We start from the raw sequence: 23,527 nt of genomic DNA on the forward strand, positions 1-23,527 counted from the left end.
TCTGTTGTATATTTTACTGAATATTCTTCATGATTTTACAGTGCTGAAAACGTAAAATTTCAGAAAATTCACCCAATAGTTTCCTCCTCAAAATAAATATTAGCACTGGAGATTCTGAAACGCCGCATCCAAGAAATGCCCATTCTGCACTCAACGCCTCTTTCCTTAACGTCGTCATCCTCCACATTTTTATCAAAGATAAAACATTTAAAAATGCAGCCAGAGACTCTTAAAAGTGCGTGCAGTTTAGACAAGAAAAGACTTTAGAACCATATTTCACCAATTCGTGGAAAAAATTAAAGCCGTCAAAGACAGCTCTGAAGAGTTCAAATGTCTTACCATATTACCTCATGGCTAGAAAAAAGAGAAGAAAGAGGGCCCTCACTTTTGTTGTCATTACTTTTTTAACCTATAGGTCCATGCGCAAGTTTTCTCATTATTTGACTTCCGAAATTTTTACTTAGCTCACCATTAATATTTTATTTATTTACGTTTCTTACTTTTATTCACCTACCACTTTGATGTCAAGATGCATTTATAATCTACATAGTTCTTGTTTTATGAGAAGCAGGGGCTGTAATAAGCGGCGCGCGTTTAATAGTAACATTATTTATACGGTGACTTCAACGCCTGGGTAGGAAAAAGTCCATGCACTCTATTGACAGTATTGGCGTCTAGACGTGTGCATTGCGATGTATCGATTGATATGCCACTTTGACCCATGAAAAAGGATCGATAGACAGGGTGTTTGCAACGAACACCTTCTTATTCGATTCTTTACCACAGCTTCACAGGGGGAAATATCGATATTCAGTCATTCACGCGCCTCACCACTAGACGCGATCTCTGCAGCAACTGTAAGGTCCTGGGACAGTTACGCCGTGTGATATTTTTCTCGTGCTAAGTAGGAACGTCATACATATGAGTAACTGGACTTCGCAAATTTTTTCAGATAAAATATTCATTTTTAAGACATTTTGTGATTATCCTTTTTTGAATTTTTCAGATACGCGAGCCTTAATTCCGAGTTAATACTATTACAAACGCGAGAGAAAAAATCTCAGATTTTTTAAGAAATTTGTGATATGTCTAAGGAAATTTAGCAATGTTTGAATATTGAAATGTTGAATATATAAATTGCTATGCCGTAGTGACAGAAAATCCTTTGCCTCAGAGTCAGCGTACTTTCGATCGCTATCATAAAAGTCAAATTTTAACGGCTGGGACGTAATGAATTATTAGCCAAAATCCTCCAACGTACAAATTTTAAAATTTCCATTTTTTACGTCTCGCTTTATGAATACATTCTTCATTTGAATTTTTGTAAACCTTAAAATCTCTCTATTTAAATCTAACGTGTAATTAATGTCTAGGCTAATATCCCGTATCAATTTATTTTTTTCCGTTCACTGATAATTATTTTCAATTTATATTATACCCTCTCTTCAATGAAATATCAGGCCTCATCTGCATCCTTTAATCTTTACTAATTGATTTTATGCACATAATTGTTTTATTATTTTTATTTATTGCTGTGCTCTTACTGATAAAATGTATTAATGAAATATTTTCCTTCTTGGTCTTATACAAGTTACCCCCTTTTCATTGCTATTTTAGTTTTCTTTTAAAAGAAAGAGAAAACGTGTCATCTGAGAAACGTAAAAATTGGAGGCTGCAAACATTTATTTTACCTTGTAATGAAAAATGACAACGCTGTAATCCAGAAATATGATATGCGAGACATACATATTGAGTGATTACCAAATCAGGAGTCATTAGGAAGGATTAAAAGACGCATAAACAGCGTGAACTAACAAAGCCAAATTATTTTTGTTGCATGGTCAACAGAAATATGAACATGGAAATGTAAGAAAAAAATTGATTCCCGGACATTGTTTCGATCATGCAAATTTTGAGGACCACTTTATGACTTTGCTTTAATGACAAAAGAGAGCATAATGCGAAATTGAAGGATTGCTCACGCACTGATATTTCAACCTGCAAATTCAATTTACTCGAAATTGGGAAGAAAAATACTGAAATTTGCCTATTTACAGGCAGTCTGTATAGTAGAGTAAAATTTGAAGAAACGTGCAATTTATTAATCTCTCTGCATTGTGAACAAGATATTAGATCATTCAGCCGACTTGTGTGTAAAAACTGAGTTCTATTTGGCAACAGAGTTTGATCAATTAGCATGTCCGGTAGATTCGTAACGCGGAAGAATTTAAGTCTTAAAAATGTTCAATTTGCGTCATTACTCGTCCTAAAATTTCCCTGATAATAGTAAACTAAAAGTAAAATTGCATAAATAAGACACAGGCGCATTGTGATATCCCTAGTATAAAAGGCCGTTCATAAAATACGTAAAGCTATATACGCGGGGTCCCCCGCGCAGAGCGTTACACCATTTTGTTTTAGAGAATAGGGGTCTACGTTACATAAGCATAAGCGTTACGAAGGAAGTAGGGTAGTCGAAAAATCTGAAATTCAGCGTTTCTCATTCTATGAACGGAGCCCTTTGGCCCAAGTGCTTTGCGGTAGCGGAGCATACGTGAGGCCATCAAATCAGGGTGACTGGCTCGCATCGGAGGGCGTAGACCCTTGACTGGTTAAAGGGGCGTAATGTGATATTTTCTGGTAGGGCATTCCCTACGACACCTCATTGACAGCATATAGCAGAGTATTGAGAGCTCACGCTTCGCGTCATCGCGCCTTCAATTTTTCAGACGCAGCACGGACGTCCATCAAGTACGAATAGTTTCATCTCTGCGCCGTCGTTAACGCGCATCCTTTCCCTCGCTTTATTTCCCTATTGTGTTTGTTTGCGTTTTTCTTATTTGTAATGTTGCTTCAAACTAGAGCAGAGCATTGCGATTTCACGACTCACGGCATCGCGTCTTACATTTTTCATATGCAATGTGGACATCCATCTCGCACGAATAGTTGTATCGCGTTTCCATTTTGGATGTCTCTTAGTTTTGAATTTCGAGATAAATTAAGGTTAAGTTTGTCCGAGATATGCTTTGGTATGTCCAAATCAATAGTCATTTTGAAAAGGAAGAAATATGTTTAACGGTATCTCAATAAGAGGTCTATAAAGGGTGCGTACGTCTAAAATTCGAACCGATCATCGCTTCTAAGGGAGTTGCTCGTAGCGAATGAAGGAGGGGTATGATAAAGCGCCTGTTTGTCAATAAGAGGGTGAAAATATCACAGGAAAGTGTTTACGCTTCAGAAAGTAGTTCTTGGACCTCTGTTCACCACTATCATGCGTGAAAGCACCTTTCTTTACTCCCAACTTTCTCTTTTTCCGTTCATTTAAAAAAGTTTTCTCGCATATTCTCGGTCGTAATTTTTTTCTTCTTATTTTGCTATCTGTAAGAGGGGCGCATTTTCGGCGCGCCAAGGAAACGTATCTGCCGATGGCAGATTGGCCTTGGCCAGTCCGAGCCTGCATCAAATGAATCCAAATGATTGGATAAATCTTTTAAGGAAACTTTGTTTTGGCTTTTTTAAGCCGTATTTCAGACAAAGTTCGAACGGTTTGTACTTTTTCAAGCGAAAATTTGGATAGTGAAGTAATAAATTTAATAAGAGCGCTGACAAGAATTTTGACAATAATCAGTGATTATGATTATTCAAGATTTCTGTTTTGTCATTTTACACCAAAACTGCTTATTAAATATGGTGATACTCATTACCAGTGTATATTACCTGTTAAGAGTGTATATCGACGGTGTAAGTCCGCAACCGCACGTATCTCGTTTGCGGGGTGTGAATATCTCCGCTCTTATTTTATTTCTTTAAGGAGAACAAATCGACATCATTGCTTGAAGTTTTCGCAGAATTTTCTTTTTTAAGGAAAGAAAAATCACGGCAGTTTTTAGGAATTGCCATTGAGTACTTTTCCATCTAAAAAATGAAGTATGACAGAAAGTCTGCCACGTCGCAAACCGAGACACGTGGTCGCGGACTTGCACCATCAATAATATATTCTTGTCTTCAAATTTTCTGACAAATAAAGATCAGTCGTTTTTTCTGTGTGAAATTATTCTCCCATCTTAAAGATCAAGTTTTAGTTCATGGCGCAAAACTTTCAGGTGACATTTCACATAGGAAATGAACCTATACGCGTGTAATGTAGCTTTGGGTTCGAATAGTCCGGATCGAAACACGTGCTTGTCAAGAATCAGTAACAGGCAGCGTATCGAGAAAAATCCTCAACGTCTAGGTGCACCATTTGAATATACTTAAAAATCGATAATCTATCAATTACATAATAACTATTTGTTAGGCTCCCCGCAAACCATAAGTACACATAATGTCGAAGTATAACGAATAGTTGAAATTCACCAACAAGACCCGAGCAGTAATCTAGTAGACGTTGAACCCTCGATTTATTTCCCAGACAAATTTAATTGGTCTCCGATCCGTCGTAGAAGTTTTTTGTGATGTTATTTTCCTGATAGATATATTACGCTCGAATGTCCTCAAGTGCATCGCCGTTTTCCCTGTTTTGGCCAGCTGTTTCCCGGTAATGGTGCAACTCCACGTCGGAATCCTATGCACCGCATAGTTTAAGGAGGAATAAGGAGGAACAAGAGAAATCTGTTCCACCCTTAAGGTCGTCGTTTCGTAGCCTCTCTGACGTATCTCATTTCTCACGTGAGCCCTGTTCTCCGTATAATCTATGCTCTCTGGGGCTCATGTGAAAGAAGAGATACGCCCTCTGGTCGTAGGAGTGACTTACGCAGGAACAATATCTAATTAGCAGGAAAATGTAACTCGCGGTTCTTGCTAGCCCTCGACCCATTCAGCAGAACCGGCGTGGAGACATCGTCCTCGACAATAAAGAAATTGCTGGAGGAGAATCAGAAAAAAAGTTTGATGATTTCATTGACCCTAGACCACTTTCTCTACGAAGAATCATAAAACACTTGTCTTGCTTCAAATTCTTGCGCGGTGTCTACGTTGTATTCGTGCCGTTCGCGAGAAACTTTGATTCAGAATTTAGTTTCGCGACGGTAATTAATGATTCTCATTATTTTGACATTCACATTGGTACAATCAGAGAGCACAATTCAAAGATGAGGTAAAGGGGGCTTATTTCTCTTTCTCTTTTCCTGTCTCGTCCCTTCTTCAATTTTTTCTTCACCAGTTTCCTCCGCAAGAGCCAATGAGCGATGAAATAAGAACCTCCCCAAACAGAACGGACCTATTACACCCGCGTTCAACAAGTGTATTACGCTCCTTCCTCTTTAGGCCTTCGGCTTAGCACCTTTAATTTCAATCTCGTCATAGAGTTGATTTATAAACCATTATCGTTTTCCTGCTGAAACAACACGACATTACGTTCACTTGGAAGCACCGCCTCTAATGGCCCTCGTGAAAGCTCTTTACCGCGGTGTGCAATATCTATTTCTCCGGTGTTCGGGTGTTACTGTCTAGTTTTCGGTGTTGTGCTGTTTACACGATATTGGTCACAGGTCATAGGAGTATGCTCTCACCATCGTCGCAAGATGGTGTGAGAAATAAGTCTCACCATGTCTCTCTAGGTAATCAATTCATCCATGTTCGTCTGCATGTCCGATTTTGTTAGTGCTCAATCACATTTGTATTTTCTTCAGAATTTAATATTCGTCCTCTCAAGATATACTTTTTTTTAAAGAAGTAGACATCTTGAAAAGAGTAAAATCGGCTCAACCTGTTCTTTTTATTTATTTTTAACTTAATTAATAAATCAGATGAGGATAAATGTTATTGTACCTTTATACCTTAATCAACACCAAATCAAAGGCAGTTAAAATTTTGATTCAGATTTGTGTGTGTGTATTTTTTTTTAAAAAAAATTCCCCCCGAAGTTCTTTATACATCAAATAACGATTCAACAGGGGCGAAACAAGTCTGCTGATAGAATAAATTTAAACTCATGAGAATTATAATGTGAATCCATCTAAGTTCCTAGTTTAAGTACGCGTTTCAGTTTTGTCTTAACATGTAAATGAACTGTACCAATAAGCCCACAGCAGCAATTTAGCGTTTTTCCAATTAAATTTAGAGAGGACTTGCTTAATTCAAAAACGTTCATTATCTTTCAAAGTATAACAATTCAATGTTTAATTTAAGGACAAACTTTCAGATAGATCGTATGATATATTATTTCCAAAATTTGTATAGTTTAATTTCAGCCATTAAGTTTTGAATTCGATTAAATTATTGGATCGAAAAACCAAATATTGACTCATACGCTTGTTTGAGCCAAGAAATGTAGTGGGCTGCGTAGATTACAATTTTTCTCATTGAATCGAAGTTGAAATAGTAAATGGTCCTGTGTACGGTAGCGTCTTTTTTCCATCAATTGTTTAAGCAACACGACAATGTTGCATTAGAGACAAATTTTTAGACTAGAATCAGATGGTTTTAATTTTCTCTCGCTAAAGACGACAACGTTGCGTTGATGGTCAAGTCACGCGGCAACACGCGTCACGCCAAAGCGCATCCGTATGACTACTCAACGCATAAATAACGTCAAATGTTTAACACCTCCATCTATTCCATTTACAACTGTATCAACATGTGTCCTATACCGGTGGGTGTTTTCACTGCGACCCACTTCCGTTTTCACACGAGAGCTTCTCGGCTAGACATTTACATCTTAAAAGATATTGCAGTTGCGCTCCCGTATCAAGATTCAAATTCAGACTTTCTAAACGTTTCTAAAAATAAAAGGATTGTTAAACTTAATATGCCAATGCAGGCACCACGTTGTCCGGCCATAAGTGAACTATTTCACACGCTGGGAACGCGATTCCAAAAACCAAAGAACAACCGGTTTTGCAAATTCATCGTCTTGAAGGATCTCTTTGCATGCATCCGAATAAAGCACTCTCGTTACTGAGCGTTTTTGCAACGGATTATGAAAGTTAACAATTTTTAGTTAGTTCCTTAGGTTGATCTTTTGAAAAGTCTTTTGAACGTCTCACTATTTCACGCATGCAGCAACAGTGTGAAATTATTCCACAGATCGTACGCGCACATGCCAATTGCGTAAATTTCCCAATATCTGAAAAAAATACTCTTATACAGAGGCCCGCTAATTGGACTACATTTTGCAATTAGGAACTATCATTTCTGGTTCAGTGTAGAAACAGAGTTTGTTCCAATAGTTTCCCAATGCATATAAGTGTTTTTACAGTTGGGCCAGAAATTATAGTTCCAAATTGCAAAATGTAGTGCAGTTGATCGCGCATCGAGACCTACTGTAAGATGCAGGATGCCTGGTGTTCAAATAATTTTATTAAAAAGGGGAGAAACTAAATAAAGTACACTTTATTGATTTTATTTGCATTATTGTAAACCTGTCGGACGAGGGTAGAAAAAAATGTAACGGTATCATTCTTCATGATGGATGAAGCTGTACCCTAAAAATGAAATCGATTATCACATGTATTCTAGCCTATATTGTGACCCACTTCCCACTTTAAACCGACTTCAGAAAGGCGGGCAAAACGAGTTCACTGTAAATGATTGCTCATCCTTAAATACACGTCTAATTGTTTTACGATAGGTATGCGTGGCGCCTATTCCTACCGTTTAGTTTTTTTTTATTTCTTAAGTTTTTGTAGATCATAGCGAGAAAATTGTGGGAACCGCAATTCATTAGCCCGCTATCCCAACCAAAAATACCAGGCTCTCTGCATAAAAGGAACCACTCGCTTTCAGCCGTGTTACTTGTATCGTAAAGTAGTTTATTGTACCGACACGACTCAAACACACCTACCTGAACTTGAAAGAACTAAATACGGTGCATACGGAACAAAAATGTCAGTGAATCGGTGGCGATAACCCACATACGCTCGATCCGATTTCACGATGGTGCTCAATTAGTGTCTAGACATTCCTCTCCTATCAAAAAAAAAAAAAAAAAAAATTAAAAAAATGATTTTTTAGAATTTTTGAATACATCTGCAAAGCGACTGGTTTCTTTTTTTATCCGCCCTTTAAAAATCTGATCATCCACATATTGTAACCAAAGGCGAATGCCAAGTCGTGACGTATTTACAAAATGAAAAAAAAATGTCTGTGGAACATCAAACAAGTATATCAAGTGTAAAGGAAACCAGCTCATGTAAGACAACATTTTTTAACATTTCATCAACTCAATTTTGAAAACTTAACGAAAATTTCATTGTCTCCAATTAGTCGGATAGTGATCAAAATTAAGAAAATTATAACAAAACTTCAAGTAGTTTAAGCAATGTAGTCCGTTCCCAAAATATGTATTTACACAGGTCCTTGGGAAGAAAATGAGTTCACTGGCATGCTATTTTTGAGAAGGCTGAATCGAGAATTGAATCATCAATAACGGATTAATCGCATCCAATATTTTAAGTAGCCGTATCGTACGGAGCCGAACAATAGCTTTAATTATTGAATAATCGTGTGAATGTCATGACATCATGACTGGTATTGACGTAAATGACCACTCAAAACGGATTTGTTACGGAGGCCACCTACGTTTAGACGCCGGCTCGAGCTCCATCTCCGAGAGTAGGTACCCCCCAAACGCCACGGTTCCATTACTTATTTTATTCCGGACATCAATCTTCTTTATTCATTATCGCCAAGTGCTGCGTGTGGAGTGCATATTGCTCCCCCGAGCCCTTTGATCTTGACTTTTATTCTAAAACAAATGAATTCTCTCGACACTAATCCTTTCGTCATTCCTCGATTACCAAACAGTGTTTTTCTAAAAATAACAAGAATCGTGACTGTCGCTAACGACTCTTTCCTGTTTTTGCCGTCGGTTCTTCACCGATTCTGGAAAGGTCACGAGAAAAATTGATACAAAAATAAATCGTCCTAAATATCCAGCCTCCGATATTTCTGATTTATTTTCAATTGCATCGTGTTTTCTTTCATCATTTTTTATAATTATACTACTGGATTGAAGGGGTTGAATCTAGAGGGGCTAATTGCATCGCAACCTTTTGCAGTTTTGCTTGACACTTCGTCGCCACGCGGAAAGGTCACGAGAAAAATATTGATACAAAAATAAATCGTTCTAAAATTGGATGGGTTTCCAATATTTCTAATTTATTTATAATGCTTCGTGTTTTTTTTTTCATAATTTTTTACAGTTTTACTGCTGAATTGAAGCGGTTAGACCTGGAGGGGCTAATTGCATTGCAACTTTGCGCAATTTTACTTAACACCTACTTTCTCTATTCATTAACGGATGCATGTCTCTTCCGAAGAGAATTTTCGTCAAACGTTAAAGGGAATTTTCCCAAAAATAAACAAGAAAATTTGCAACTACTCAGTAAAAATTAGTAAAATTTGTGGAAAACTTCGCAAAATTACAATGCAGTCAAGCCCTCTTGCCTCTCCCCTCTTTCAAATTGAAAGTTTCAATTCAGCACCGTAACATCTTTTACACACTCAGACTTACTATAACTATTATATCTCTTAATGAATTTGTAAAATTCTCGGTCGTTTATACATTACTCTTCCTTAATGTCTAAAACTCTTGTATTGGAGAATTACATACAAATGTTTAATACAAAAACAAAACAAAACAAAAAAAAGACCTACTAAGAGAGCGCTTTTTATAATGAATTAGGAAAAGAAAAATGATTCTCATATTACATTAGAAGCAATAACATCAAACGAATTTTGATGACGAAATAAGATCTCTAAGTATGCGTGGGAGGTATGGCTAATTAGAGTCTAGTTGATTTGCTACCTTGCAACGCGACACTAGTTATGTTTAAGGAATGTGCCTTCTAATTTCTTTTTTTAAGAGGCTCACGCATTCCACTGAACGGCACTTCCGCTATTGGTGATTCGTCTAGTATTGTAGTAAGGATATACTTTACCTTGCAAACTAAGAGTTAGAGGGGAACGTTGGCTTGCTAATCCGAATAGTTTAGCTTCCCTTGATTCAAAAATTAGTAGCTTTTACATCACAGGCTGTTCGTCAGCAAGCCACGTGTTCTCCCTTAATTTCTTAAGAAGAAAATAATTTTCACAACGAGAAGTTCAGAACGATAGCTCCTGAAAATGATTTTAATCAGTATTTTCAACAAGGATCAAATGAAGGGTACATTTTACAAATGTCGTAATTTGTATGTTTGCCATTTAACCAGTATCAATTGTTAACACCCATATCTTGTTTAAGAGTTGATTCTCAGACTTCTCGTCGTGTGTTTTTTATCTTCCTCTTGAAACTCTGAAGAGAAAATATTTTGCGCGGAGCTCATATCCATACCTTTTCCAAAGGCCCATTGCCGATAGTATTTGCACAAATTAAGTACACTATTTGGCAATGCTGCTACATAACCCACTCAAATTCCGCGGTTCTTTATTGTTAACGCGATTGTATATGCAATATGGGCGTCCTTTCAACCCAAATGGTTAGAACTAGACGGTGCCTTTAATAAATTGAAAGTGCCTGCAATTTTGTGTGTATGCAATATGGACGTCCAATGAACACGAATAGTTGCATTCAGGCGTTGCTATTAGAAATAAATGGAGCGCCTTCAATTCTTTTTGCAGGGGTTACCGGATTCTGTTGCGTCTTGCGTTTTCTATGACCACGTGTGAATGACGTTGCCATTTTATCGACTAGAGCTGTTAGGTTACATTGCTAGTATACTGTTAAATGAAATCTTGCTGAGAAGTGGATTTCGTGGCATCCGGTTTTGTGCTTAGTTTTCCCCATGTAAGAAGAGGAAACAAGATGATTTGCACTTCAATGCGCGTCTTTTCTAGAGGCCTTTTGCTCTTGAGTTGACTTAATATTACAAACATTTTCCCGGTAAGGGCTTCCTTGACTCCACCTCATGAGCTAAGAGGTCCTCCAGAGTCCCCTTTGGAGCTGGTGAAGTCCCTTCGAGGTGTTTTTCTGTGCACTCCGAACCCCCTCTCTGAGAACCTTTCCACCTCCCCCCCTCCCCGAAATAGTTTCTGGTTCCTTAAGACTACGAGTATGTAAGGTGTCGAAAATATTTTACCTTTTGCAGAGCAAAGTAAATGAACGCATCCCTTCATTAGAGTACCTATATAGGGCGAATACATACACGTCGAAATATGGGCCCAAAAGGGCAACCTACCCTCTAACACTAAAAATGTCCTTGCCAATCTTCAGATTCCAAAATCGAACCAAGTTGGCCAGGAATGTGCGTTCTTCCGCAAAAATAAGTGAATTTATGCAAAAACTAATTCAAATACGTCCTTCACAAACGGCGGTTCGTAAAATAAGTAACAATAAATCACTTTCGGATAATTTTAATTCAAAGTTGAATACGCTGACTACCCTTTTGGACCCTAGAAGCTCTATGACCTAGTCTTAAAATTACCGACTTATCCGTGCTCTCCCTGCACTGAAAAAAAAAATCTCGGTGTATTTACTAAGAAAAAGGTAAAATTACCAAGAATCTAGGGTTCTATTTGATCCCAGTTTTTTCTTGGTAAAATTATCATTTATGGAATTGGTAATTTTACCGAGAAATCTCGGTAAAATTATTGCACTTTCACGGTAATTTTACTGGACCTTGGTAAAAACGCCAATATTTTTCATCGACTGTGATAGAATCACCGAGATAAAAGGGCAAAGTTACCGGGAATCGATTACCAATAAAAGTGGTATTCTTACCTGAAAAAAACAGTAAAAATACCGGTTTTTAGGTAAGCTTACCAGTATGTCTTGGTAAAATTACCAATAATTGGTAAAAAAGTGAGATGGTAAAGGTAATAATGGACCTCGGTAAAAACGTCGAGAATTTTTTTTCAGTGTATATAGGTACTTTACTCTGCATTGTTCATCAAATTGAGAAACGTTTGAATCCGACAACAACGTGAACTAGCAAAAAGTAACTAGTCGGACAGTCCATTTGTCGTGTGTCATGCTCACCAGATTCCTGCTTCGATGTAGAATTGTGGCATCTTGCACAGAGGACAGAACGGTCTACTTTTAGCCCGGATGGACACGGCCGGTCGCCGGCCGTCTGTCCGACTATCGGACTTGTTGATGTTAATGCATTAACAGCTCATTCGAGAAGATTTACTGGTTGGTCCGCCTGATTTATCGGCTCATTTGAGCGCATTGCAGTTACGTCACAGAATTAGCGTTTCACACGCCGAAACCAGTGTTTTTCGAGAGCTGTATACACTGTAAGCTTGCGGCCTCGTGGGAGCACCTTGAACGCGCGTGCTCACCACTGCCGTGGTAAGGAAGAACGCCGTATGAACCTTCAGGCGTTGCCAAATTTCCTTTTATAAAAGACCAATTTCCTAGTAAACTTGTGAATATTTTTCTTCCAATTTTTCAGATAATTTTGCTCGCAATTTCAACGAAAAGTCCTAAAAATTTCAAGGGAAATTATTCATAACTTTTTTAAAAAATGAACATTTTACTGAAGGAAATTTGGCAACTCCCGAAAGTTCATACGGCGCTCTTAGACGATCCCGCTTGCAGCCATCATCCGTCACGTCATTCGTTACGTCTTGACTAGGAAAGGTCTTCCAATTTTAAAAATTGAACATGGACTGCGTCTGAGAATTGTTAACGGTAAAAACATTGAAAATGTCGCGTTTGGAATATTGCAACTGATGAGACTTATTAAAGCAATGAAAAGAGCAATGAAGGACTAAAATTGTTACACAAACTGATTGAAGTGGACGCACGGGTCGTAAGACAGTACGTCGGAGCTTTTTAGCCAACGTGCTTTAAAAATTCAGCATAAAGCTGAAAATCCCAATACAGAGGGAAAAAGCTCATTAAACAGCATAGCTCTTTGAGACAAAATTGTGCTCACACGAGCTTTTTACCTTTCTAATGAGCCAGAAATAATGCTTCTTCTTTTTTTCAAAATGTGGTCTATTTTATCTTGTTGGGAACATAAATGTAACCCATACTCTATAGTTGATGAAGCTTACACAAACGAATGAAAAAAACCATCTTAAAAAAATTTGATTGAGAACTAATGAGCTTCAAAAGTTCATTTTCAGATGGTTATAAAAGAACGCTACTTGGGGCTTTTTTATGGTCAAAAAATCTTGTAATTTAGAAAGGAAAAAACATATTTTTTTATTAAAATTTAGTGTGACCAAAATGAGCACTTTATATATGACCCGGCGTTTTTCTATAAATTGGTGTAATTATTACTCAAAATCTGTCGTAATTTATTATACATCTATATTAAAAAAAAAAAAAGATATGCTTGCACACGAAATTCACATGGTGTTTTCCAAGCAACAGCTATTTCTTTGAGAAGGGTGATAATTTTAATAAGCAAATAAAATCTCTTGTAAATTTGGACTGAAACCCCGGTAATCAACCAACAAGACAACTCTCTGGTCTTATTCCATTTCCTCAATCAGTACTGTCACACATTCGGACCTTACATTAAAAAGAAAAATGAAACGCAACTTAAGAAGACTCAAAATTAAGTCGGTAGTTCTCCCAGAAAAACAGGCAGAAGTTCCACAACACCGCAATGCAGAAACGAGTTTTCCAACGTGGGCCTAGTAGAAGCACTCGCACAACTTGACCGCTCTAATCAAGGGTCAAATTCTTCGGGGCCTTTTTTTGGGACGATCTATCAATCCTTCTTTTTTATACTACTCATGTTCACTGGTAGTAAAATACCTGTCTCTAACCTATTTCCACTCATTTAGATTCCCAATTCATCATTCTGTTGGGCGATCCTGAAGAGGTGATGGACGTAGCTCCGTGGAATTTATACTGTCACTACCTGTGGTTTCGCTGGAATTATAACACGTAGAACACATAGCTTAACATACTCCAAGTCTGTCTCGAAAATTAAAATTAAGATTCCCCAAAGTCGATTCCGTGAACTTGTATATCTGATCGCACGTATCGAGAATAATCAGACGAAGTTCGAAGCCAGCCGAGAGCTTCTCTTTCCAATATTTATTTCTTTCGGATCCGATGGGTCATCCTCTCGATACAATCTTGATCGATGAGGATGCTGTGGGAATTGTGATAGATCCCGAGGCAAAGCATGTGTTCAGTTGTATCTCGCGTTTTTCTGTTACGCTACGTGTAATTTCCCACCATTCACTGAAAAAAAAATCTTTGTGTATTTACTAAGAAAAGGGTAAAATTACCAAGAATTCACGTTTCTACTTGATCCCAGTTTTTTCTTGGTAAAATTATCATTCACGGAATTGGTAATTTTACCAAGAAATCTCGGTAAAATTATTGAACTTTCTCGGTAATTTTACTGGACCTTGGTAAAAGCGCCAATATTTTTTAATCGACTGTGGTAGAATTACCGACATAAAATGGCAAAGTTACCGGGAGTTGATTACCAATAAAAGTGATATTCTTACCTGAAAAAAAAACAGTAAAAATACCGGTTTTTAGGTAAGCTTACCAGTCTGTCTTGGTAACATTACCAATAATTGGTAAACAAAATGAGATGGTAAAGGTACCAACGGACCTTGGTAAAACCGCCGAGAATTTTTTTTCAGTGTACGTGTAATTTCCCACCATTTAAAACCGCAGTACTCGGTTTGATTTAGGGATCTTGAATTTGAGGAGATCCGTCAGCTACAATGTCTCTCTGAAAGTCATTTTACATTTTCACGAAGGAATGCAAAATAAAAATAGTTCTTGAAATTGTTACAATTTATTTTCATTCAACATGGAATATTCTGTGAAAATTTCAAACAATTAATTGTGGCATTATTTTGAAGTGTATAAATAATGAAACGAGTAAAATGAAATAAAGTAAAATGATCAAGGAAATTTTGAAACGTGATACATGTTATTAGCATCCACTATCAAAACATGTCATCTGACCTATCTGGCCGCGACGTAGGATCCTACTTTGACGATTCAATCTCAAAGAATAAGTAAAATAAATAAGATCTCAACACACCTAAAAAAAATTAAAATTAAAAGTAGTTACAATTTTTTTGGAAGGTACGGAAATTACATTATTCATCGTGCCACAGTTTACTATATGTTCTGTTCCTTTCTAGAATAACTTTACAGGAATGTTGTAGACATTTCTGATTAACTTAGCCATCTTAAGACTTACGCATCCCACAGGATCTCAAAAATAGTAGAAATTGCATGCAGGTGATTCAAATGCCAGAAAATGTGATTTTATTTCCTCGTGTATCACCGTGAGTTTGACTCAAATTGTACAGTCAGGCGTATGTACCCAGTTTTACTTCTACTCAGATTCGAAGAAAATATTTTAAACCTATTCCTGATCTATTACGGCAAGGATAGCAGTAAGATCAGTAGGTGATAAAAGTCAAAATTTGGAAACAATCCCCCGCCCACCTAGAGTCGCCGCCATTTTTCTGGATCGTAAGGGTCTCCCTTTATAGGACTTAGTCACTAATCTCTCTACAAAAGCACTCCAGCTTCATCACTCTCATATGCTGAGTAACTAGTGTAAGCTAGATTCATCACTGATTTATGAGACAGAATGAGAGCATAGGTGACACTGATAACCTGTGTGACGCAGTCCACCGCTCTTTTAAAAGGGCAATAGCTCCTTTTGATTTTAAATTAAAAAACTTGGCGTTCAGACAGATTCTCTAATTCTAGACATTCTCGTAAGTTTAGCCATTTTTACACGATTCTGTGTCACACGCAAAACTGACCTGTCGCTCTTGAACTATCGTCTCGGTCGAACTTGTCATTTTCGAGACCCCCACTTAGAGCACAGTGGATGGCCTGATTTGCTAAATTAATGGAGTGCACATCGCTGTACCTACCTGATATGATCCCATCTTGTTGCAACCTTGTTGACTAGCAACGTTTGGCAACAATGGAACCGGTTCCAGTGCTTCGCACATTGGTGTCCGTGTGTGCGTGGTTGCAGTTGCCGCCTGATTTATTCGTCGATTTGCGATGATCGCCGCTGGGCCGCTCGGTGGCGGAGATCCGCTTGTTAGAAGATCAACTTCAGCTTAACCCTCCAAAAATATGAAATCTGAGAAAAATAAAAAACATGGCCAGCTGTGGCGAGGCGCCCATGAAAGCAGAGGAACTGCTTCCTAATCTTCTTTCAATAGATATGCTGCAAAATAATCATTTTCCAAGTGGTAATTATTTAAAAGATAACTTAGACGAAAAAGTTGAGTCAAATGTTAGAACAAAAAATTCAAATTTTAGTTTTTTCGCCCCCTCGTCCCTGAGAATACTGTGTGGAAAATGGGACACAATCCAAAATTGAAAATTTTTGAATTAGGGAAACTTAGGAAAACATATTTACACGATTTTTGCTAAAACCTAACTAATAATTTATGTGAGGATCTTTAGGCCGGCTGTTTTTTGACATTTTTGCACCTGTACGTCAAGTATTTTTTCCAAAGGGTGACAAAATCCAACCAAAGGGCGACTCGTTAATATAGGTTAAAGGAAACTCCATAAAGTATGAAATACCAGATACCTTTAGACATTGTTCGTAGTTTCAAGGACCGGCCGGCAACTTTGAAATACATTTTGTTTTATATATATTATACCTCCACCTCGCGGCATCCGACGTTACCCCCAAAAAGGTATATTTCTAAGGAGCTCCTTGTAAAGTTAGCACATCATAACATGATCAAAAATCAAATGAGAATTTCGTTAGAACAGGGGACATTGAATGCCTAACGAGCCTAAAATGTTGAAGGTCTGGCAGAGTCGGGCTGTCTCGAAATCTTTGAAAGCTGACTGATACACCACGGAATCCCAGCCGTGAGTGGAAAATGTGCAGATCTTCCCATCCACTGTGCGCTACATGGCGGTCAGTTTCTTCCTCAATTAAGTAAGTAGGCAAACGTCGTATTCTTCAGCGATTTGAGCGACTGCCAACTGTAGAGCACTTTTGAGTCAGCCAAAGCCGCTGCAGTCGGCGCACAGTGGAGCAAAGTCAATGTGAGACGGCCGAAATTATGTGAAAACTTTCAAAGCATGCATCTTCGGTAATACAAAACACACAACTTTAAAAATGGCTTCATGGATTTTCTCGTCGAGTTTTCTTCAAGAAGCACCTCTTGAAATGTATAATGTGACGAAATAAACGTGAAAATTTGCGAATTTAGTAAAAAAATTTCATGTTCGACCTTTTATCATGGCTCGTCCCCTTGTGCTACGCTCCAGAGGGGTATTGCTGTCGGCACCTGTATATAAATCGTGCATTTCTGTAACAGTGCATCTTCACCCAGGTAGGTTTCAACTCAGATTGCGCGTTAATTTAAACCTGACGATCGTAATGCACTCGGTTCCGAATTTAAGAATATCGGTTGCGCTACAAATCCTTCGTAGGTACTTACCTTCACCATGAACCATGGTGCCAGCGCTCCAACTTTAACGACCCTTATCCGCCCGAGAGTTAGACTCCAGCATCTGTCGAGGCGCCAAACGTGGTACCTTAAAAATTGTGCAACCTCGGTATCTATTGGGACCTCACAATTCAAAAAATTCTCTGCTTCGAAATAAAAAATCCCTGCGATTCCTGACAAATTTCACACGTGACTTAAAGATTAGAGTAGGTGCCTCGCTTAATGGCTCTCAAATCCCTGGAGAGACCCGAAAAATACCTGGTCACCGAAAAGTAGAACACCACTAGGTTTTTTTGGGGGCTGTCTTGGGGCTGTCCCGGAAACAAGGGTTCGATTCCTCGCCGGCGTGAATATTTTTATGATTGTGTTTCATGTTTTATTTGACTAGAATAGTATGGACAGCTATATTACTTCCAAAAAGCGCCCTCAAACGCAATTGCGTTGGAACGTCTTGTTTTTACTTTCAACAAAAAATACTGTCGAATTGTTGTATTCAATGGATCCGGAAAATTTCTGAAATACGAACTTTATTTGGACGCATTTTGAGGCCTCCGTGACGCAAATTTTCCATCAACTTATGCGGAAAAATTAATTTTTTTTTTTTTACTTTCAACAAAAAACACTGTCGAATTATTCCATTCAACACATCTGGAAAATTGATGAAATTTTAACTCTATTTGGACGCATTTCGAGGGTTCAAACTTCCTCTTTTCTCGCCTTTTCTTATATTCTGTCTCTTCTTTCCTTCGCTCTTTTTCTCCTTTTTTTTTGCTTCGAAGGAGGGGGGAGGGAGGCTTGAGCCTCGCAAGCTCCCCTAAAAGTTTGTTTCAAGAGTACCACTCTTGAAGTTGAAACTTTATCCTGGTTGGAATATCGGTTTACATCTCGGGGAATTTTTCTTCAAATCAGTTAGATCATTCCGTCGTGGCAACCACGCAAGCACAACGGGAAGTTCGTTTGATCGGTGTTAAGCTGTCTATACATGATAGAAATATGGGGAAACTAACAGGTGCTCAACAACATAAAATTGCTTGACTCACTTTTTCCAGAGAATTTTTTCGCTAGCATAGTTTGATTCATGTGGATTGTGGAGCCCCTTAGGTATTGATGATCCTCAAAGCACTGGCGACCGGATTTGTTTGTCAACTCACCAGTGGCGAAGCGTGAATGATCGATCGTCGATATTTCCCCATTTGAGGCCATGGTAAAGAATCGATTATTTAGGTGTCCGTTGCGAGGACCCTGTTTGTCGATCCTTTTCCATAGGTTTAAATGGCTATCAATCGATGTATCGCAAACCACGTCACGCCATTGCAACTCACCAAGATCGCAACAGCTCGCTCATTCATGTCGAGGAATATATTTCGTCGTTGCTGTGACTAGAAGGACGCAACTTTATTTTCATGGAAATCCTGGAAAGCATCATTGAGCGATTCCAAAAATAGACGGGCACCCAGTGATATCACAGCAGATCTCTCTGAGGATTGTGGTGTCTGCGCGCAGATTTTGGAAACCACCTTGGTTGACGCAAAAAAAAAAAAAAAAAAAAAAAAAAAAAAAAAAAAAAAAAAAAATCGCCAAGTGATACGAACACAAGGGCTTGGCTCACAATGAAAAGCGTCTTTCTAGAAATGCCAACTCAGAAAAATAAAATCCTTCGAAGGTATAATAGCTGCTTTTAGCCGAAAAGGGGCCTATCGCAAGATGCAAGAATTCGCGAATTAATAAGTGATTTCAATAGCAAATTTCACGTATAGAACGATGACCTTACCAATTATCTAACGTTCTCTTCACAAACTCAGAAAAGCTGTTATTCCGAGCTAAATACTAAATAGTTGCCTAGGAACGACATTCAATTTTTTGGCAGAACGACAAATTTTCCCTGCTAGACTATAACAGCTTCCCGGTTAAAAGGGTCGAAAAATTTCCCAACAAAACTACTCATAGATTCCGATAGTCAAGACGTCACCATGATAATTCTCCGTTACATTGAATTGGATCAAAGCAAAAATACGAACATAACCTCTGTCAATGCTGCCAATAGGAATAAACCGCATACCGCTTTTCTATGACAAATTACTAACAAGGGCAGTTACGGCAAATACCTGAAGCATTTGACACATAAGTCTTCCGCTCAGGTCGTCGCGATGCAAAGGTCAGTCTTTGCAAGAGCCTGAGCCCTCTGTAAACCCCTGGGGGTGTTGGGCGTGCTTGCCGCTCAGGGATGGCCGTAAAGCATTGGTTCTGCGCGACCGGCACGCTTAGCTCAATTAAAATAGGCGTCTGGTTTAATTTATAACAACTTTTATCACTTTTTAATTACTCCACTCATCGCGCTTACAGTGTGATATTACCAGCTTCTTAACACTTAAAATGATTATGCCACACTCTTCTGCAAATCTTACTTCCCACGGTTTTCTTCTTGGCTGCCTCGATCACCCATCAAAACTCCTCGAAGAATCGTTGCATCTATTAATAGCATGCCAAGATATTTCTAAAATTAAAATTTACTTTTATACATTTGTAAGAAATTGTATGAGGTTCATTCGTTCAGTACAGTCAAATCAAAATTATAACGATCAGTTTAATACTTGACTTATTTTACAATGAAAAAACAACTTAAAATCTAAAATGCTTTGACAATATGAATGAAATGCTGTTGTTTCAAGCTTGTATGTAGAGGTGTCAGATCAAAGTCTTAAATGTAGTCAAGCTCCAAAATTCAAAGTTCTTAGATTTTCCCCCTTATTTCGTGGGATCAGGCCTGAAACCTTTTTTTTCCGAAAGGAGCTTGGTTGCCATTGGTTATAAGGAGAACCACTTTGAGGATGTAGCAGGGGCAAAGTTCAGAAGAATAATCCGGGGGAGGGTAGTCGAAATTGGGGGGGGGGGGGGCAAGAACTATGAGCGGAACTCGATCTTATGCCACTGGAATAAAAGTGGAAAAAGGGGGAAACTAAGTAATCAAACTTATGTGAGGAAAAATCCGCTGGCATCGGATGATCATCTACTAAACTTCCTTTTACCAATCAATGTGTCTGACAATGCAAGTGCTCCTTCACCTTGCCACTTATGCAATCACAGCTACTTAAAAGTCTGTATTGTTGCATCATACCTTATTAGTTCCATTGATTTTGAAGAATTCTAATGCGGACCACCTTCTCGCAGGTACTGGCAAGTCGCCACTATGGTTTTTGGTGGACGAAAAAGAGCGACATATTTTCTCGTGGGGACGGCGCCCCCTCCCCTTGTCCAGTGGCATGGCACGCTTTGCGGTACATCGATTAATCCAACATTTAAACCTATGGAAATGGATCGATAAACATGATGTTCGCAACGAACGCCTTAATGATCGATTCTTTACTACCACCTCAAATGGGGAGATATCGGTAATCGATCATTCACGCCTCGCTTGCGCGGGCCGATTATTGAAATGTATAGACAAAGCTATAGACAAAGAAGACACAAGGAGTATAGGGCGATCCTATTGGTTGAAATCGGTGGTTCTTAGAGACTAAGGGGGTAAATGATGGACTAACTATCGGGTCTCTCGTGGGTTGCCGTTAGTTAGTCTATTACCTACGTCCTTTTTCCATTGCAACCACCCACTTCCACCGATAAGATCCCTCCATTTCCTTTCTGTCTTCTTTGTCTATTGCTTTGTCTATCAATTTCAATAATCAGCCCGCTGCCCTTGTCGCTCGTAGCCAATGGCCACAAGCCCGTGAAAGCTTCGGAGAAGTTGGACCGCGTGGAGGAAGACTAGACTACTTTACTGGAGTGTGAAAAACATATTGCCGAGAAAAGTTCTTATCTTAATTGAGGGACCGGTCGACTGAAAATTAGCGTCACGCTTGGTTTGGTTTATTGGTCTACATTTAAGTCTCCAAGGCGGTTATCTCGTGATTCAGAGTCAACATCCTTTCCGGACTTGGAGACAATTTCACTAATTTGAATTTCATTAACATCAACACCTTTTCTTGTCTCTCTTTCTCCCTCCTTCTTCTTGTTCTTCTCATTGAATCTCCGGTAGGAGTTCCGAGAAACCCGGTAACCACTCTAGGTAGCGCAGACGGCAAGGGAGTGTATGCCTGCCTTGTGACTTAATGACACGAAGTAAATAACGCGTGTGGCTTCCGTTAAAAGGACCGCTGTGGCCACTCACTGAATAATTATCTCAATAGCGCACAGGCAACAAAAAAGTTTCAAAATCCCACAAAAATCTTAGGCACAAAATATCTTTAAGCCATGTATTGCTTCCTCATGGAACAACTGGAAACCCTGAAATTTCAACGTTGCATTAGCTCTGAGAAATTGCTTCATTATATTTTTACGGAATACGTAATATGGTGTTACAAAACTTTGACCCAATTTATGTATTTTTCGACTTTCCCATTACATCAATGTCAATTTGAACGTGATTGGTAACACGTACCATAACTTGATGTAGAGTAAAATGAACTTTTGTCTTTTTGCAATACAGAACAGTCATATTGGAGTGATAATTGGACTACACTTTGTAATTTAGGACCACACATTTGCCGGTCGCATACTCTCTAAATTGAAGGCGGTTCACGTCCAAAAACAAAGGGTTCATTTACGGCTATGAATCTGCGTATGGCGTGAACACTCACGTGGGGACCTGCCCCATTGCCCTTATCTGGGGAGTTACAAACTGGCCCAGAAGTATGGGTCGACTTCTGAAAATCCCCCAACCACGAGAAGCATCCAGAGTGTAGGTTAGGCCTGTTCTGCCGTCAGGGCCGGATTTCCCTTCTTGCCGCCGATGGGCCGCCTGTATTTTGCCGCCCCATCTCTTTCGTTTTGAAACATCCATAGAAACCACCAGGTGAACGTGCCGGAGGAGGAGGGGTACATAAGACGCGTTTACTCGCGTTTGGCACATTTTTTTGAAAGCCCTGTCAACACTAGCAAAAGTTCACGGAACTTTGCTCGAAAATTAAGTTCCGTAGACCTATCTCTGTGTAGACGATGCCTTTCATTTATAAGAAAAGAACGAAAAAATTATGAATAAGAATAAAAATGAATGTGGTCTAATGATCTTAATTTCCGCCACCGTGCCAACCGCACTGTGTTTGGCGCAATGCGTGAAGTATCCCTACAGTCTTGTAGGCGCTATGCGTTTCACGCTGACCGCTGCTGACCGCACTGCGTTTGATGCAATGCGTGAAGTATTCATGGAGTCTTGTAGGCGCTAATATGTGTGTGTGAAAGTTTCGAGGAAAAAGATGCATACATTTTTGTCAAAATTACATGTTTTATCGAAGGAAATTTGGCAACTCTCGAATGTTCATACGGCGTTCTTCCTTAGCACGGCAGTGTTAATGTCCTTACAGCTTCGCAATCATGTGTGTGCTTAATCTTGATATGTATCATGTGCGCGTACGTTTTATCCGGAAAATGCATGGCGTTTGACTCACCGAGCGGCGACAAAAACGCGGAAGGCCGCCTCTCAAACAACAATGGGGTTTAATTGAAGCGGTCAATAAATTTTTCTCGACTCCGTAATAATCGTTGGGCAGCAGGTGCGTTGAAATTCGCCGCCGGACAGAGCGGTCGTCGAGAAAACGGAGCGAAATCTATTAAGAGCCGATGAGTTACGATCCGCACTGGCTCTTCTTTGCCTTTTCATGAGTGCCAGAGCTTGTCTCTCCTCAAAGTTGGCAAACGCATGTAGAGCACCCATTTACTCAAGGCCGCTCTACCAACGGGTTTCATGGCTTTTATTAAAGTCTCCCGTTCGGCGCATTCATACTCTCAACCTCTACAAAGATGTCGAAAGAAATTTTCAAAAGGTTTCATCACGTTATATTATTGAATTCCATTGAGCCGATTATTTTCCAAACCACGTAAGCGCCAAAATTGCAAATGCGGGAAAAATAGGAAAACCCATTAAATTCGCTTTGTTGATAATCTTCGAATTCCAAAAAATCAAGGCCGGATTAAGGGGGTGGCCGTATGGGCCGTGGCCCATGGCGGCAAATTAAGGGGCGGCAAATTTTGCAATTTTTTTAAACGTAGGTATAAAAAAAATCAGATTCAGAAAAAAAATTATCAATGCGAAAAGGGGACAAAATCTCTCTTTCCTGAGAGTATAGTAATTTCTAATTTTGTCGTTTTTCGGCGATACAAGAGACAGCATATTTAATTAGTCGAGTTAAGAGAGGAACTAAACACGCAACTTGGC

At 38.9% G+C, this 23,527-nt stretch overlaps 1 protein-coding gene across 2 annotated transcripts in view; it reads left to right on the plus strand.

Moving 5' to 3' along the window:
* The window catches only part of LOC109036617 (uncharacterized), a 168,912-nt gene that overhangs the window by 114,677 nt on the left and 30,708 nt on the right, over positions 1-23,527 (plus strand). The window lies entirely within an intron of this gene.

This window comes from Bemisia tabaci, chromosome 5 (genome assembly GCF_918797505.1).
Source record: "Bemisia tabaci chromosome 5, PGI_BMITA_v3".
Lineage (NCBI taxonomy): Eukaryota > Metazoa > Arthropoda > Insecta > Hemiptera > Aleyrodidae > Bemisia > Bemisia tabaci.